Below are 17,214 nucleotides of genomic sequence, written 5' to 3' on the forward strand. Positions count from 1 at the left end.
TCCAGAAATTAGGTTGAAAGCAAACTAAATGCAACAGTCATCTCAATTTCATATCTCAAGGAACCTTTTAAAAATCAAATCGTTATCAAACAATTAAACTCATTTCCAAAGCTTTAAAGAATCGGTTTAGCAACAAATCATTTATCAAAACCAAATCAATTAAAGCAAACCAGGCTGAATTTCAAAAAGTATTCTATCTTTCACAATATCAAGAGAGTCAACTCAACTCAATTCAATTCCAAACGGATTAAACTCAAGTTTCAAATCTTTAAATAATCAACTTAAAAACATTCTATTTCACTAGCCGCACAACAATTTGGCCAAACAAATATTCATAATCATTCAAGACAATCAATAATACATAAGGCTGCTACAACCCCCAAATACACATTGTCTCATATTAGTATCCATATGTAATAACTCCATACATAAAATAGAGTTTTCGGAAAGTGCCCCTACCTCAAAATGTGAATCCATAATCCAAACGCCTCGCAGAGTCATTTTCGTCTCAACCCAAAACCGACTGCAGCCAATAACTCAGTTCCACTTGCTTTCTCAACGATCTCAGCGACTCTAGTCGTAACATACAACAACCGAAACTCAATCTTATAGCAATTAATGCCACAAACCTCAGCGTATGATAACAGAACGGTAACTAAAGGACTTTCAAAATCGAAAACGCTTACCGAAATAACAAAAAGAAGCACCTGCAAATTCCGAACCGACCCGGCAACAGCTCCGGTATCGGCCAGAAGCTCCGGTGGATCAACTATAATAATCACGCACATCAAAACCTCCTCGAAATCCAAAAGGATAGAAACCTCAATTAAACATCCTTACCGGTAGAATTTTCGGGCGACGGCAGCGGGGTTGACAGGTTTCGATACCCGTTCTATTCCCATAGCAGTCACAGTGGTGGCTCCGGGCAGCATCCGGCGAGTCCTCCTCCCCTAATGGTGACGCATGTGGATTCTTTCTCCGTCACATCACCCTACGCACGCCGTTTTCCCCCGGTTCTCTCTCTCCCAGACGCGTCTCCTTCTCCAGCATCGGTGAAACCCTACCTACTTCCAGTCTCAGGTGCGAGTTCTGCGACGGCACTGCAGCCCCTGTCGAGCCCGTTTTGCCATCTGAAGCACGCTTCTCTTCTAGACTCCCAGCAGCAGATCCGGCAGACACGGCTCCACTGATGGCACCAGGAAACAGGATGCTGACAGCGGCGACGGCGACGGCGATGGGCTGGTCGACGACGAGGAGAACGGCGAAGTCCCCACGCTCCGCGACAGTGGTAGGTGGCGAAGGCTTCCCGCGGTGGCTCCCTTTCGCTCGTCCTCTCTCTCCCTGTGCAAGAGTCCAGTGGCGGCGAGGCAGTGAGGCGCGCCGCTCATCTCCCTCCTCAGTCAGACGACGGCGCGATGGTGGCGGTGAGACTGGCACGCGTCTTCTTCCTCCCTTGCAATTTGTTGGCGCTGCCATCCTTGGCGCGAATAAGAACCGATGCAGATCGAGAATCAACGACGTCCACTCTCCTCCTCCCTTTTCTATTTCTTTCTTTCTTTCAGGGAACAAAAGAAAACTTTGCATGTGCCGCTGCTAAGTTTTATGGGGAGGGTTTCGACGGCTAGGTTTGGGAAGCATTAGGATTTCATTTTCAAAAGTTAGGGTTAGGGGCATTTTAGTAATTTCACATAAATTTGGGAATAATATAGTAATTGAAACCCAAATTAAATTCAACACTAATTGTAAATAGAAAATACCATTTTCACCTCAATTTTAGAATTTATTTTCAATAAAATGTCCAAATCAAATAATTAGAAATAGTATAATTAAATCCTTTATTTTTCCAAAACAGTAGTATCAATATATATTGATTGTTTAGTCCAAATCATATAAAAATCCTTATTATTTCACAACTACCAACTTTATAATTTGAATATAGAAAATAATCTGATAATTGTAAAATTGGATAATAAATCCTAATTTATTTCAATTTCAGTTAATCAAACTTGCTTTAATTTTCTTAAATAAAAAAATTTCTAAAATTAAAGCTACAAAAATACTGAATTTGAAATTAGTTCATGATGTCCCTTTTTCAAAAGCTCTGGGTCTTACATTAGACAAGCAAAATAGTGATTTGTGTTGAAAAGCATTAAATAGTAATTCAGGAATTAAAAAAGCAAACACTAAACGAGTTGTGAAGATTATATGGGAAAATAGTTAAGGTTTCAAAGATATTTATTTTTCCGGATTAACAATTCTTACTAACTACTTTAATCATGCAAGATTCAATTCATGGCAAACTTTAGTTGATTAAACCCTAATTCCTTAGTGATTTAATCTCCTTTTACCTAATCAACTGTCAATTCCTTAGTCACTTAATTTAGATTAAAGGTTTAGGCACAATTCTAGTTTATTAGCAACAAAAACCCTAATTACCCAAATATAAGATGATTATATGTCGTGTATCACCTTAAGTCCAAGTAATTAGTGGTTTCGGAGAAATTACTTTCAAGATGTTACTCAAGTGACTTTTTCCAAGATTCAACAAGAATTCATATAGAAAAAGAGTTATCTTCAAATATACTCAAATTCATAAGATGGAGAACGAAATTAATCCTTGAATTTAAATTACTGCATTAAATAAAAGTAGAATAGCAATAGTATTAATCCATAGAATAAACAGAGCTCCTAACCTTAACAGAGGAGGTTTAGCTGCTCATGACTTAGAGAAAATTAGGATTTTAAAAGTGTGTAGAGTGTGGAATGAAGAAGAGAGAGAAGAGAAGAACCTGAAGCGTTGAATCTCTTCCCCTTTTATATCTAACCAAATTGATTTGAATCTAAAATAAAATAATACTTACTAAAAGCCCAAAAGATTGTGTTTTGTTTTAACTAATAATGAAAAGAAAATAAACAATTAATTAAATCTTCGGCCACGAAGCCTTTCTTTGGAATCCATGTACGTACTACTGGCGCTAAATGCCAGGCTCGGCATTTAGCGCCGCTGAGGCTGAAAGGAATTGTAGGTTTGCTGTCTTCTTGACGCTAAATGCCCAACTTAACGTTTAGTGCCACTAGCATGTGGTTTTGGGCACAAATTACGGAAAACCTAGCATGGCATTTAACGCCAACCCAACAAAATCATTGCACGCATTACGGGGTGCCTGGCGCCAAACGCCCAGTAGCTACATTTAGTGCCAATTTGGCAGCATCAAATTTATTTCTTTTTCTTCTGCACGAACTCTGCCTAACTCGCTCGAATTTTTCCTGAAATAAATAAAACCACAATGCGCCTCAAAGTAGCATCCAAACAGGCTTCAAACACTAAAACCTAAACAAAACTCAACAAATTCATATAAAAAATAAGGAGAAAATATAGAAAAGATGCTCACGCATCATAACACCAAACTTGATTGTTGGTTGTCCTCAAGCAACTGAAAATAATATCAAACTAAGAGGTGGATGTGCCTAAGAATTGAGCTTTCAATTAAGCTTCTATCTATTCTCTGAGTGGGGTTAGTGACACTATGATCCTGAACAGTTTCGGTATCTCACAATCCTTTGAAGTTCAGGAATGTTAATATCCATCGGAACTAGAATCCAGATAACATTATGAATTCTATTTCTTTTTAACCTCTGATCAATCCTTGAACACAGCATTTTTTTTGTTCTTTTCTTTGGTGGTTTGCACCTTAAGTCTAACCGTGACTCTAAATATTTTGTCTCAAACTTTACTTGACACAAAAACACCACAGGCACTTAACTGGAAACTCTTTGAGCTCTAATTTTTCTTTTAAAATTTTCTTTGTAAGTGGTGCTTAGAGCTTTTGGCATACTCTTTAATTGCACTTGGCTTTGACTCTAAGTGCTTAGTCTCAAGCTTTACTTGACACCTTTACCCCACAAGCATATGGCTAGGAAAATAACTCTTTTGAGCTTTTGATCATACTTAACCTTCCTAGCCCTTGATGCTCAGAGCCTTGAGCCTTGAGCCTTGCTTTTTATTTTTATTCTTTTTCTTTTATTGTTGTTTCTTTTACTTCAAGAATTGATTTCTTGTTTAATTTAGGGAATTCATAATATTTTGCTAAATTCTTGTACTTCAAGAATTAACAACCTTAACTCCAATTTGAAATATACATTGTTCTTTTCATACATTCAAAACCACAAATAAATACCACCATATCAAAATGAATAAGATAATTCAGAATATATAAACTCAAGTTCTCATGTATTATACCACTTCTTTTCTTTTTCTTTTTTTTTCAAATTCAAGTTCAACGGCCGATACATGAAACAACTCTCTTTTTTTTAAACTAAAATAAAAATGCTAAAACAATTAACTAAAAATAGAAAAGCTAAAATCACTACTACTCATGAAAAGGATTGAAAACAATTAGTAGAAGATAGGAAAATAATAGCTGAAAACAAAAATAAGGAAATAACAATAAAGGAACTCAACCACCTCAATCGCCTTAGTGGCTGCCTCCTCCCAAAAATCCTCTCTAAGCTCCAAAGTCACGCCTCATCTGAGCCATCTGGTGCGGAATTTACAACCACAAACTAACCGACAAGTGCACCGGGTTGTACAAAGTAGTACCTCAAGTGAATGAGGGTCGATCCCACGAGGATTGATGGACTAAGCAACAATGGTTAAGTGATTTACTTAGTTAGACAAACAGAAAATGGTGTTCGAGAGTTCAAAAAGCATTAAACAGGAATCTCAGAATATCAGAAGAAAGGCAATAAATAAGTTGGGAATACAATATGGAAAAGGCAGTTAAGGCTTCAGAGTTATCTATTTTCCGGATTGACTTTTCTTATTCATTTATTTTAGTCATGTAATATTTAATTCCTGGCAAACTATATATGACTAAACCCTAATTCCTTAGACCTTTTTAGTCTCCTCTAAAATTTATCAACCGCCAATTCCATGGTCAATTAATTCCAATTAGAGGGTGAAGTTCAATTCTAGTTATATGCCACAGAAATCCTAATTACCCAAATATAAGGGGATTATATGTCACGTATCCCGTTAAATCCAGATAAATTAGAAATTTAGGAGAATATATTTTCAAGTTGTTGTTCAAGTAAAGAGCTTTTCCAAGTTATACAAGAACTCAATTAGAAAGAGGGTGATACTTCCGTTCCACCCAATTTTATAAAATAAAGAACGAAAATAATTCTTGAAATATAAATCAGTATATGAATTAAAATAGAAAAAACAAGAAACAGAATCAATCCATACAATAGACAGAGCTCCTAACCTTAACAGTGGAGGTTTAGTTGCTCATGGAAAAGAGTGAAAACTAGGATTCTGGTAAACTGTGAATTTTTGGGATGAGATTGAATATCCTAGAAGAGAAGTTTCTTTTCCCTTTTATATCTAATCCTAATAAATTTAAATTATATTTTTTAAACTAAATAATATCTTTTCCTATTTTTAAATAAAAATAAAGTTTAAATTAGAATCAATTAAAACAATCCGTGCGTCTTCAATTGATGAATGGGGACTACTTGCTTCGTAAGGAGACACACCTAACTTTGCATCAAGCCACGCCTTACTTGAGGTATGTAGTGATTGAAGCTACAAGGCTTGTGTTGCTGTGCCCTACTTGAGTGAAGCAAAATTAATGTGGTGTGCTTTTGTTGTGGCATGCGCCTAACTCAAGCTTTAGTGCGCCTTACTTGGAGCCACGCTCATTGTTGCGTGTTGTTGATTCTGTCTTGCGCCTAACTTGAAAAATCTCAAGTTAGGCGCAGCCTTGGCCGAATTGGTGGGAGAGAAGTGTGAACTATTATATATCATTGGAAAGCTCTGAAAGTCATCTTTTCAAAGCCACTGAAATCACGTCCATTGGACCTCTGTAACTCGAGTTATTCAGGTTTGAGTGCAGAGAGGTCAGGGTTGACAGCATCATTTGTCTTCTTCTCTTTTTCTGCGAAAACTCCGTCAAATCCAGCCAAATACTACCTAAAATAAACAGAATTACACACGACTCAAAGTAACATCTATAGTGGCTAAAAGATAACAAATTCTTGATTAAACTCAATAAATTAAATGCAAATTCACTAGGAAAAGATAGGGAAGATGCTCACGCATCACAACACCAAACTTGAATTGTTGCTTATCCTCAAGCAACCAAATTAATATAGGCTTAGGATGTGAATATGCATGAGAATGAGAGTTCGATTAAGCTCATGTCTCTTCTTATAGTGGGGTTTATAACTGCAATCATGAATAGGTTTGGCATCTCACTATCCTTTGAATCAGAAGAATGTTACTGTCATATGGAATTAGAATAAGAATAATATTATGAATTCTCTAGTCTTTTATACTTCAGTTTAATCCTTGAACACAAGAAATCTCCTTTTGATTCTCTTTTCTTTGGTGCTTTGCACCTTGAGCCTATCCATTACTTTAAATGTTTTGTCTCAAGCTTTACTTGACACAAAAATACCACAAGCACTTAACTGGAGAACTCTCTTTAAGTTCTAATTTTTCTTTCAGTTACTCCCAGACAGTGATACTCAAAGCCTTTGGCATACTCTGTTAAATGCATTTGATCTCAACTCTTAGTGTTCTGTCTCAAGGATTACTTGACACAATCACACCACAAGCATATGACTAGGGAAACAACTCTTTGAGCTTTTAATCATGTCTGACCTCCCTAGTCATTGATGCTCAAAGCCTTGGATCATGCTTTTATTTTTCTTTTGCTGTTTTTTTTCAAGGATTAACTTTCACTTATTGCAGAGAATTCATAATAGTTATCTAAATTCCTGTTCCTTGTAAATCAACATTCTTTGATACAAATTTAAATATGCATTGTTCATGTCATACATTTAGAGTCACAGAAAATACCACCACATTTGGATAAATAAGACTACTCTTAAAATTAAACTCACTTTCTCATGCACTACATCTTTTCTTCTTTCTTTTTGATTTCAAGCTCATTTGGCAATACATGAGGCACCTTTCAACATTAAAGCAAATAACAAAAAAATTCAAAATAGTAGAAATAAACTAGAACCTAGGAATTTATCTAATAAAGGATCATGCAATAAACGAGACAAAATAGAAGAAAACCAGAACATAACATAGTAAGAGCGGGAAGGAATATAGAATGAAAGGAATTCAACCACCTCAGTTATCCTAGTGGCCGTTTTATTCTTCAGGCTGTGCTGTTCCGTGAAGATGATTCGCCTCCCTTTGGTACCATAAAAATAAACAGAAAAGCCATCAGTGAAGCAAAAACACCAAACTTAAAGGTTTGCTTGTCCTCAAGCAAAGAATAACTGAAAACAGAGAGGGACATAAAAAGACACACATAAAAATAAAAACAAATAGTATGATAAAAGAAGAATAAAAAGATAAAAGAACAAAAGAGGTTAAAATAATTAAAATAAATAAATGATCTTTTTGTTTTTTTTTTTGTTTGTTTTTTTATTTATTATTTTTTTATTTATTTTTATTTTATATATATAGTATATAGTTATTGAATTATTTAAAAAATATATATATATATAAATATATATATATATATATATATATATATATATATATATATAGAGAGAGAGAGAGAAAGGGGGAACATATATGTATATAATGAGGGGGTAGGCGGGGGTGATTACGGGAATAAGGGGATGAAGAAGGGTGTTGTGGGACTAGCTTGCATGTTTTTTTTTTTTCAACTCACCTACGCTGAACTTGGAGATAGGCAAAAAATTTTCGAAGTGTTCGGTTTCTGTTCTAAAATAGTTGCATGATCAAAACACACGTAAAATAAAAGAAAAATAGTAAAAACTCAATAAAAATAAAATAAATAAGAAAACCACTACTACGAAAAATAACTAAGAATACGAAATTATCAGGTTGCCTCCCAACAAGCGCTTCTTTACCGTCACTAGCTTGACGGTAAGCTCCTCTAAGGAGGAGGATCATAGGGGCTCAGCTCTTCACCCCTTACTTTGAAATTCTTTCCTGTGTCTCCATAAAGTAGCTCAATATGCTCCAGAGAGAGGATTCTGTTTACTGTATAAATCCACACTGGATTGCTAGTCAACACCACTTTCATTCCTGGGGAGAAATCTTCAGTGGGGATCTTTTTGTTTCTCCATCCTCCGGGTACTTTCTTCTTTTTGGGAACCTCCTCCTTGGTGGATGATGCGTTTCTGACACCAAACTTAGGTTTGATGTCAGGAGAAATTTTATTGATTGTCACCAAAGGAGGTTTCAGCTGCAGATTCTGCTGTGCATCATCAGGGGGTTCTTGAAGGTTTGGATTAATGAGCTCAGTCTGCATGCACCTCTCTTCTTCACCTGCTGAATATATATCTTTGAAGACATGAAAGACCAGTTGCTCATTATGCACTCTAAGCACTAATTCACTGTCTTCCACATCAATTTGAGCTCTCCCAGTGGCTAGGAATGGTCTTTCTTGGATTATAAAGGCATTCTCATCCTTCCCCGTGTCAAGAATCACAAAATCTGCTGAGAGGAAGAACTTACCCACTTTGACCAAGATATTCTCCACTAATTCGTATGTAGGCTTTATAGATTTGTCTGCCATCTATAATGCTATCCTTGTGGGTTGTGCCTCTTGGATTTGCAGCTTCTTCATCACAAACAAAGGCATTAAATTGATGCTTACTCCCAGATCACATAACACTTTCTCAAAGGTTGTGCTTCCAATGGAGCATGGAATTTGAAAGCTCACTGGATCCAGCATCTTCCTTGGCAAGTTATTCTGAATTATGGCACTACATTCCTTAGTTAGGACCACTGTCTCATCTCCCTTTAAAGGCTTCTTCTTTTTGGTAATAACTCCTTCATGAATTTGACATAGAGAGGCATTTGCTCCAAAACCTCAGCAAAAGAAATATTGATTTGCAACTTTTTGAAGACTTCCAAGAACTTTGAAAACTGATTGTCCTTGGTCTCCTTTTGAAGTCTCTGAGGATATGGCATTTTAGGCTTGTACTCAGGAGCCTTTGGCAATATAGAATAAGTGTCAAGAGAGTCTGGGAATGGGTTGTACGCACGCTTTGGAAGGACGTGCTCTACTTCTTCCTTCTTCTCCTCTGGAACTTCTTTTTCAACTGGCTCCTTAGTAACTTGTACTTCCGTACTTGCCACTTGTCTACTTATCAAGGTGATAGCCTTGCATTCCTCTCTTGGATTCACCACTGTATCACCAGAAAACGTACTTGGAGGCCTTTCGGGTATTTTCTTGATCAGTTGGCCCATTCGCACCTCCAATTTTCTAATGGAAGCTCTGGTTTCCTGCATAAAACTCCTGATCATCTCCCAATTAGAATCTTATTGAGGTTGAGAATTTGCCTGCTGAGGTGGTTGTTGTTGATGAGACTGAAATTGGTGGTTATTATGATTGTTCTGTTGGAAACCGCCCTGAGAATCATTGTTGAAATTCTGAGATCTATGAGGTTGGTACCTCCACCCAAAATTTGGGTGATTTCTCCACCCCTGATTGTATGTATTAGAGTATGGATCATTATTGGGGTTTTTAGGACCACTCCCCATGTAATTTACCTGTTCAGAAGTAGATTGAGCATAATCATAATTTTCGTTTTGTATAACATTACCTGACATGTCGTAAGGGACCTCTTGAGGTGTATTCTGGGTGTTGATAGCTGAAACTTACATTCCACTCAACTGTTGAGTAATTAAATTCATCTGCTGACTCAAAATTTTATTCTGAGCAAGGATAGTATTAAGAGCTTCTACTTCCATAACACTTTTCTTCTGAGGAGCCTCAGAGTTCACAGGATTCTTGTTAGATGAGTATAAATATTGGTTGCTAGCAACCAACTCAATAAGCTCAATAGTTTCCTCCGGTGTCTTCTTCATGTGCAATGAACTACCCGCAGAATTATCTATGCACATCTTGGATATTTCACCCAAGCCTTCATAAAAGATATCTAGTTGGGTCCATTTGGAGAACATGTTCGGAGGGCATTGCCTAGTCAGTAGCTTGTATCTCTCCCAAGCTTCATAAAGAGTCTCACCATCCTTTTGTCTGAAGGTCTGAACCTCCACCCTAAGCTTAGTCAGCTTCTTAGGTGGGAAAAATTTAGTAAGAAATCCAGTAACAACCTTGTCTCAAGTATCCAAACTCTCTTTAGGTTAAGAATATAGCCATAGCTTTGCTCTATCCCTCAGAGCAAACGGGAAGAGCATGAGTTTGTACACCTCAGGGTTCACTCCATTTATCTTCACAATATCACAAATCTACAGAAAATTAGAAATAAATTGATTTAGGTCTTCTTGGAGAAGACCATGATACTGGCAGTTTTGTTACACCAGGGTGACCAATTGTGGCTTCAACTCAAAGTTGTTTGCAGCTATAGGAGGTACCACAATGCTTTTTCCATAAAGATCTGCAGTAGGAGCAGAGTAAGAGCCAAGCACTCTCCTTTGTTGCTCATTCCCATTCGAATTTGCCACATTGGCATTAGCAGCATTATTAGGATCCATAGTGGATTCTGCAGCCTTATAAAGTCTTGTTTGTTACAAGCGCCGCCTGAAAGTCCTTTCAGGTTCAGGATCAAAGTCTAAGAGAGGTTCCTTTTCTCTGTTCCTGCGCATAAATAGACAAGTGACAAGAAAAGATGGAACTCTCTACGTCAGAGTGTAGAAAAATTCCAGTAAGGTAACCTGTGTAAAGAGATAAAAAATATTGAATAAAATAAACACTAAAATTCGAAAATTACTAGTAAAATTAAGACTAAAAATTTTCGAAATTATTAGACAAATTAAATAAGAAAAATTAAAATAAGACTAACTAGGGAATACCAATCTTAATTTTAGAATTAAAAAGATATAGTTGAGCAAAATTTCGAAAATTAAAAGCTTAAAATTTAAATGAGACTAATTAAATAAGAACAATAAAAATAATAAAAGAAGATAACAAGGAAAAAATGAAAATGAACTAAAATAAATAAATAAAAAGAAACGAAAGAAGGTTGAAACACTCACAATGGAAGTTAAAGGAATATATAAAACAAATTAAACAAGATAGGGCTGGGTGAACGAAAAACGAAAAAAAATAAAGGAAAAAATTGAAAAATAAAAGTTAATTATACTAAAATAAAACTAATTAAAAGAAAAATTATCTAATTTAAGTAATCAAATAATGAATAGTTGTCAATCACAATCAATCCTCGACAACGGCGCCAAAAATTTGGTGCGGAATTTACAACCACAAACTAACCGGCAAGTGCACTGGGTCGTACCAAGTAGTACCTCAAGTGAATGAGGGTCGATCCCACGAGGATTGATGGACTAAGCAACAATGGTTAAGTGATTTACTTAGTTAGACAAACAGAAAATGGAGTTTGAGAGTTCAGAAAGCATTAAACAAGAATTTCATAATATCAGAAGAAAGGTAATAAATAAGTTGGGAATACAATATGGAGAAGGTAGTTAAGGTTTTAGAGTTATCTATTTTTCAGATTGACTTTTCTTATTAATTTATTTTAATCATGCAAGATTTAATTCCTGGCAAACTATATATGACTAAACCCTAATTCCTTAGACCTTTTTAGTCTTCTCTAATATTCATCAACCGCCAATTCCTTGGTCAATTAATTCCAATTAGAGGGTAAAATTCAATTCTAGTTATATGCCACAGAAATCCTAATTACCCAAATATAAGGGGATTATATGTCACGTATCCCGTTAAATCCAGATAAATTAGAAATTTAGGAGAATATATTTTCAAGCTGTTGTTCAAGTAAAGAGCTTTTCCAAGTTATACAAGAACTCAATTAGAAAGAGGGTCATACTTTCGTTCCACCCAATTTCATAAAATAAAGAACAAAAACAATTCTTGAAATATAAATCAGTACATGAATTAAAATAGAAAAAACAAGAAACAGAATCAATCCATACAATAGACAGAGCTCCTAACATTAACAGTGGAGGTTTAGTTGCTCATAGAAAAAAGTGAAAACTAGGATTCTGGTAAACTGTGAATTTTTGGATGAGATGGAATATCCCAGAAGAGAAGTTTCTTTTCCTTTTTATATCTAATCCTAATAAATTTAAATTATATTTTTTTTAAAACTAAATAATATCTTTTCCTATTTTTAAATAAAAATAAAGTTTAAATCAGAATTAATTAAAGCAATCCACGCATCTTCAATTGATGAATGGGGACCACTTGCTTTGTAGGGAGGCACACCTAACTTGGCATCAAGCCACGCCTTACTTGAGGTATGCAGTGATTGGAGCTACAAGGCTTGTGTTGTTGCACCCTGCTTGAGTGAAGCAAAATCAATGTGGCGTGCTTTTGTTGTGGCATGTGCCTAACTCAAGCTTTAGTGCGCCTTACTTGGAGTCACGCTCATTGTTGTGTGTTGTTGATGCTGTCTTGCGCCTAACTTGAGAAATCTCAAGTTAGGCGCAGCCTTGGCCGAATTGGTGGGGGAGAAGTGTAGACTATTATATATTGTTGGAAAGCTCTGAGAGTTAGCTTTTCAACGCCACTAGAATCACATCCATTGGACCTCTGTAGCTCAAGTTATTCAGGTTTGAGTGTAGAGAGGTCAGGATTGACAGCATCATTCGCCTTCTTCTCTTTTTCTGCGAAAACTCCATCAAATCCAGCCAAATGCTACCTAAAATAAACAGAATTGCACAGGACTCATAGTAACATCCATAATGGCTAAAAGATAATTAATTCTTGATTAAACTCAATAAATTAAATGCAAATTCACTAGGAAAAGATAGGGTAGATGCTTATGCATCACCATCTCCTGCCTTTGACTCTGCTGTTCCTCTAAAAGCTGCTGAAGGAGGGCAGAGTGGCCCTCATGATTCATTCTCAGCTACTCAATAGATGATGTCAGTTGTTCCCAATACTCTTGTGGAGAAAAATAGTGTCCTTGAGGCATCTCAGGCTGCTGTGGCTGAGGTGGGAGAGCCGACTCCTCTCTCAGGGCTCTAGCATACTCCCGAGCATACTCCATGGTCTTCCTGAAGATGGGAATCTCAATGGAAATGAGGATATCATGATCAATCCACACTCTAGCAAAATCACAGAGGTAGAAAATCAGGTGTGGGAACGCCAGCCTGGCACTGATTGAGGCATTCGTAGCCGCACTGTAAATCTCTTGTGGAAACACTCATTCTGCCTCCACCACTTTCCCGAGCATGATACAATGAGTTATCTCTGCTTAGTCTATGGTAACCTCAGAATGGTTGCTCGTCGAGATGATGGAGCACTAAATGAACTCCAACCATCCCCTAGCAACCTCCATTGGGCCCCCAGAAGGCATATGTTTGCAAGAATTTGCTCGGTCCTCCGGTCTTTGTTGACTCTCTCAGTATAGGACCCGCCATCATCCCCATTCTGTGGTAAGCAGAGTGTCTCCTTCATACTTTGTGGACCAAAATCAAGGACTCGTCTTCGGACCATGGTACGCCAGTTCTTGGGGCTAGAGTTTACACCCTTCAAATTCTTGTAAGTAACCCAAGCATTGGCGTATAACTCTTGGACTATGAGTTGGTCCACCTCAGTCACTGGGTTACACAGTGTGCCCTAGTCCCTCCTCTAGATCTCAACCTGTATCGCCGGATACTCGTCTGATTTAAAATCAAAGCAAACTTCATGGACCTTAGAACTGAATTGATATGAATCAAAAGGACCGGAGGAAGAATTTCTGGTTTTGGGAGCCATAGAAAATAATGAAAGAGAACAAATGGTGCAGCCACACCAAACTTAAGAGTTTTGCTCACCGCGAAGCAAAGAAAAGGAGAAAATAAAACGGGGGAGAAATGTAGAGGGTGGTAAAAGAGAATAAGAAAAATAATGCTTCAGGGGTTGAAAATATGGATAAAAGGAAAATAAAAATATAAAAAGGGTGATGAAGGATGTGGTAAAAAAAGAAATGGAATGGCATAGAAGAATGAAGGGGGTATGGATAGTGCAAAAAAAATTGTGATTGGAAGTGGAAGGTTTAAAGAGAGATAAGGATGGGGAAGTATTGTTTTTTTTTTTGGTAAAAAAGGGTGGGGTAAAAAGGGGGTTATATAGGGAGAGGAGAGGGGGGCTTGGTTATGGTAAGGGGGAGGGGGAAATTGAACGGAATTTATTTGGGGGTGGTTAGGGTTGGGGTAGTTAAGAATGGGAAATGGGGTAAATAAAATGGGGGAATGAAAAAGTAAATGGGGAGGGGGTGCGACTGGGTGTGTAACGGTAGAAAGAGAGAGAGAAAAGAGGGGTTGGTGGAAACTGATTGGGAGTGGGTTGGTGGGAATAGGGTCCATGCCTCCTAACTTTTTTAAAATTTAAACCCCCTTTCGATACAGATCTCTAAGCACTACTGGCGCTAAACGCTAGTCTCGATGTTTAGCGCCGTTAGCACGTTTCTTTTTTTAAAGATGAATGGCCTGGCACTAAATGCTAAAACTGGTGTTTAGTGCCCATATGAGAGAATGCAAATTCCAAAATATAGCACCCTTGGCGTCAAAAGCCGTTCCTGGCATTTAGCGCCACTAAAGAAGTGGCAACTTCTTAGGATTCGTGCACATTGGCGCTAAATGCCCAGGTCCATGTTTAGCACCAGGGAGACAGAGAGCAATTCAAATTTGATTATGCTTTTGGCGCTGAACATCCAATCTGGCGTTTAGCACCACCTCCACTATAACGCTGCCTCAATTTACATGCCACCCGGTGCTAAACGCCAAGTTAGGGCATTTAGCTTCACACTTCCAGTAACCTCTCCTTGGTTTTCGTGCTCCTCAGTGCTAAATGCCCAGCCTGGCAGTTAGCGCTAGAGCACCTGAAACCAATTTCATTCAGGGTGGTCAGTTTTTCTTTCTGATTTCTTCTGTTCCTATTTTCAACACTTTGTATGACTAAAACACACATCAAAAGGTGGAAAACTCCAGAAAATTAGAATAAAATAAATAAAATACCAAAACAAGAATACTATAAAACTAAGGAAATAGGTAGTTTGGTTGCTCCCAACAAGCGCTTCTTTAACGTCACTAGCTTGATGTTTAGCTCCGGTAAGTCAGCAGATGAGTGGACCTCTGACGATCAATATCACCTCCAAGATAGTGCTTCAACTTCTAGTCATTGACTGTGATTCTTCTATCTGAGTTTTCTTCTTAAAGTTTCACATGACCATATGGCGAAACCCTACTTACCACAAAAGTTCCTGACCACCAGGATTTCAACTTCCAAGGAAAGATCTTGATCCTTGAGTTGAATAATAAGAATTTTTGGCCTGGCTCAAAAGTTTTGGTGGCTATCTTCTTGTCATGCCACACCTTGGTCTTTTTCTTGTAGAGCTTGGCATTCTCATAACTGGACTTTCGGAATAATCAAGCTTATTCAGTTGAAGGAGCCTCTTTTCTCCTGCATCCTTGGCATCAAAGTTCAAGAACTTTGATGCCCAATATGCTCTGTACTCCAATTCAACTGGCAAGTGACAGGCTTTATCATAGACCAATTGATATGGGGATATTCCGATAGGAGTCTTGAATACCGTCCAGTATGCCCAGAGAGCATCATCAAGCTTTCTAGCCTTGTTCTTTCTTGAAGTACTAACAGTCTTTTTTAGAATCTTCTTGAATTCTCTGTTGGAGATCTCAACCTATCCACTTGTCTGAGGGTGATAAGGGATTGACACCTTATGACGGACTCCATATCTCTGTAGAAGTGAGTCCAACTGTCTTCTGCAGAAGTGGCTTCCTCCATCACAAATTAGTATCCTTGGGACACTAAACTGGCTGAAAATATACCTCTGAAAAAAGCTTAGCACCACTATGGCATTGATAAAGCATTAATGTTGGTTTAGAATTCCTCAATAGAATTTCTTCATTGGAAACATAATAGTCTAAACCAACAACTAACTCTCAATCAAATTTTAATTCAAAGATGTCACAATTAAAATCAATTAACCAAGAGTTTTAATTCCCAGGTCGCTCTCCCTAGGAATTATAATGAAGTGCTCAATTATCGGCTTTGAAGGGATGGGGGTTTGATGACAAGAGACAAGTAATGTAAATAGTATGGAATTGAAGAAACAAACACTAACTAAATATCAAAAGTAATTAAACTCAAGGCAATTAATCAAAAGAAAGGAAAATTCAAGTACTAAGAAACCTCTTAGCGAGGATTGAAAGTTAAGGTTACTTATCCTAGCCATTGACCACAAACGTATGATGATTATGAAGAGTTAATCCTACTTAGTCAACCTTAACATCGAAGATAAGTCAAATAGGCATAAGTGATCTCAATCCACAAGCCCTAACCAACTCACTAATTAGCTTAATGAAAGACTAGCGTTAGTGGAAACCAAATCAACTAACTACCATAATATATCAACCAAGAATGGACATCAATAACTCAAGGTCACCTAAGTCTTCAATTCCAAGCCAAGAGTGGGAAAAAACTACACGAAAACTAAGCCAAGCATTTTTTCAAATACTTGGTGTGCATGAAAACAAAATCATATTAAATTGCAATAATAATAAATTCTAAAGCTACCAAAAGGAAGAAAATAATAATAACAACTCAATTAAATGACAATAAACAAAGAAATATTAAATTGCATTAATAGAAATTCAAATTAACAAGAGTTCATCAACAATAAAATAACCAAATAAAAGGAATAATAAGTAAAACTAAAAGAAGTAAGATGATAGAACAAGAAATAGCAAAGAAACTAAATCAAGAGAAGAATTAAAGCATCAATCTAAGAGAAATTTAACTAATCTATCCTAGATTCTAAAGAGAAGAGAGAGCTTCTCTCTCTAGAAATAACCTAAAACATGTCTAAAACTAAACATAATTTCTCTCTCCTTGTTTTCTCTTGAATTCTGCTTGAAATAGCTTCAGAAATGAGTTGGATTGGGTTTTAGAGGCCTAAAAATTGCTGCCAACGTTTTGCAATTAATGAAGCCACGTGCCAGGACTTGTGCGTACGCACACTTGCTGATTTTCTTCTCGTGCATACGCACGCATCACTGTGCGTATGCATGACTGCACGAATTTCAAAATGTGCGTACACACTCATCCATGTGCGTACGCACACTTGCTGAAAACTCCAAACCTCATTTCTTCATGAATTCTCCATTTTTGCATGCTTTGTCCTCACTTCTTCAACCCATAATTTCCTTACAAGCTTGAAATCACTCAACAAACACATCAAGGCATCAAATGGAATTAAAGTGAATAA

This window comes from Arachis hypogaea, chromosome 4, assembly GCF_003086295.3.
Source record: "Arachis hypogaea cultivar Tifrunner chromosome 4, arahy.Tifrunner.gnm2.J5K5, whole genome shotgun sequence".
In the NCBI taxonomy this organism is placed as follows: Eukaryota; Viridiplantae; Streptophyta; class Magnoliopsida; order Fabales; family Fabaceae; genus Arachis; species Arachis hypogaea.